The sequence below is a fragment of the Callospermophilus lateralis genome, chromosome 1, assembly GCF_048772815.1.
Source record: "Callospermophilus lateralis isolate mCalLat2 chromosome 1, mCalLat2.hap1, whole genome shotgun sequence".
NCBI lineage: Eukaryota > Metazoa > Chordata > Mammalia > Rodentia > Sciuridae > Callospermophilus > Callospermophilus lateralis.
Window position 1 is genome coordinate 117,654,086 of NC_135305.1, and position 2,784 is coordinate 117,656,869.

The 2,784-nt window shown below is 40.7% G+C and overlaps 1 pseudogene; it reads right to left on the bottom strand.

Annotated features, from left to right (window-relative positions):
- Window positions 1-1,335: 1,335 nt before the first annotated feature.
- On the bottom strand, window positions 1,336-2,192 carry LOC143406493 (splicing factor C9orf78 pseudogene; annotated as a pseudogene).
- Between the last annotated feature and the right edge of the window lie 592 nt (window positions 2,193-2,784).

Sequence of the window (2,784 nt, forward strand, 5' to 3'; positions counted from 1 at the left end):
ATGAACAGAAAAATGTAAGTTTAATTTACTCCAATTAATCAAAATTGGAAAACACTTTAAAATTAAAATGAATTAACACCAGCTGGAGTTCATGAGACATTTTGTGTTTAGTTTAAAGAACACAGCAAAATTTGCAGTCTCACAGGGTAATTAATTGTGACTTAAATGATCACATTTAAATTTTTGTGTTAAGACATATACACAAATAAACATTTTATAGTATGACAAACATATGCTGAAATGAAAATTCAAGATACCCAACATAAACAGTAAATATTCTATATGTGAGATGACTGTTAATACACTCTTTAAATAACAAAGCAGAGCTGGGTACTGTGGCGCATGCCAGCCTCAGCAAAAGTGAGGTGCTAAGCAACTCAGTAAGGTCCTTTCTCTAAATGAAATACAAAATAAGGCTGGGGATGTGGCTCAGTGGTCAAGTGCCCCTGAGTTCAATCCCCAGTACTGAAACACACACACACACACACACACACACACACACACCCAAAAACTAAAGCCGATTCACAAATTCATGTATCTATTACTTTCTAATGACATTCTTCATGTGGCACAGTATTTCTTAAAGCAGACTACCAATTCACTCAAGAACAACTATATAAATTTGTTTGAAATGCTATACACACACTCACAGTTTAACGAAAGTATTGCTACTTTATTTAGAACCCATCTGACATTTTATAGAACATTAGTATTTCTCAGACTTTTATCTTAAGCACAGCATGCAATTATGGAAATATATGGTAGTAGAAGAGTAAGTAGACTAATAGTAGATGAATAGTAATTCCATGTGGCCAGAAAGCAGACTGTATGGGAGGGAATAACTGAGTGGGGGCATTGAGGAAAGGGTAGGAGTTGAGGCCACAGAGCTAGACAAGGACAAGATTTGATAGTTCTCAAGTATACGCTAAAATACTTGGAATTATATTCTGTATGGACAGTGAGAGTGTTTTAAGATTTGTATTCTTTTTTTTTTTTTTTTAAGATTTGTATTCTTGAAAGGTAATTCTGATGGCATTATAGAAGACAGACTGAATGAAAAGAATGGTTGCCAGGAAGCTCCAGGGCTACTAAAGTTATAAATTGGAGAAGTGATTATATTCTTTTTTTTCCCATTTGCAAACAAGATTTAATGATGCTCATAGGAACAGTTTGCCCCCATATAGGAAAACTAACCAGTTCTGTTTCAAAGTCACAAATTCAGTGCTTGAAAGCCAGTAGGAAGCAGGGGCACCAAACCTGCCCAGCAGGGACCGCTCAGGCCTTCTGTAGCAGGGTGGGTGCGGCCACATGTGCTAGTGACTCCTCCCCGTTGTCTCAGTACCGCCTGTTCATCTTCTTGAACTTATCATAGTGGTAGTCATCAGTGGCCTTTTCATTAGCAGAACGCTTGCGGTTAGGAGGAGACCGTTCAGGCTCTGGCTTCTCTGTGTCACCCACTTGCAAGGGCCGGGCTTTGGGCTCTTTGTTTCTCCAGATGGGAGCTTTGAGCTCCTCATGATAAAATCGGTTGTATTGCACGTAATTCACAGCCATGTTCATGGGCACGAAGGATGTTTCACTGTCTTTCTTCTTGTTCTGCTGCTCTGCCAGCAGGCGAGCCTTGGCATCCTCCATGGAAATGATATTTTTTATTTTTGCATCGATGCCCAGGTCCACCTCGGGGATGCCACTCAACATCTGGTTGGAAAGCATCTCCTCAGTCTTTGCAGAGGAGACGCGGGTGTTTTCAGGAAGTTCATATAGACAGTCCTCTGCATTCTTTAGCTTGATTTTCAGTTCCTCGTGTTGCACAATCCTTTTCCTCTTCTTTAGCTCTGTCTCGATGTACTTCATCATGTCTGCATCTTCATCCCTCCAATTGGTTTCTGCAGAAAATGATGTACCCAGATGAATGTCCTCCTCTTCACTAATCTTTCCCCCTTTCCTTCAATTTCTTCATGTCCACCATCCACCTGTCTTCATCTGAAAGAGATCATCCACTAGTGTGGTCTCTTCTTTACCTTCTCTCCCACCAGCAGTGCAGCAGCACTCACCACCTTGGGCCTCTTTCTCAAGTTCTGCACCTCTCGGGTCTCTTCCAGTTTTAGCTGAACCTCCTCCAAATCCTGCTCATCTTCCTCCGACTCAGAGTTGGCCCCTCGCCGAGGAAACATCCTCTGGGTGACCAACATAGTGGCACCGACCCCCGGGTCCGGCAGCCGCGCCGCCGCGTGGAGTTCCGGGAGAAGTGAGTATATTCTAAGTGAAGGCAGTAGGAGTGATAAGAGAAAAGTGAAGATAGGTGTGAGGGCTCTTTTAATTAATTAATTAACTAACTAATTAATTAATTATTTTTTTATACTTTAAAAGTTCTAATTAGTTATACCTGACAGTAAAATGAATTTTGGTGTATTGTACACAAATGGAGCACAACGTCTCATGCCTTTGGCTGTATATGGTAATAATGTCTGTCTCATTTTACCGTCCTCCCATCCCCACAACTCTTTCCCTCCCCTCAGTCCTAAAGCAAAGTTCCTTCATTTTTCCCTACCCCCCTCCATGGATCAGTATCTGCTTATCAGAGAAAACATTCAGCTTTTGGTTTTTTTTGGGATTGGCTTATTTTCTTTAGCATGATATTCTCTAGTTCCATCCATTTACCTGCAAATGACACAATTTCATTCTTCTTTAAGGCTGAGTAATATTCCATTTTGTATATGTACCACATTTTCTTCATCCATTCATCTGTTGAAGGACATCTAGGTTAGTTCCATAGTTTAGCTA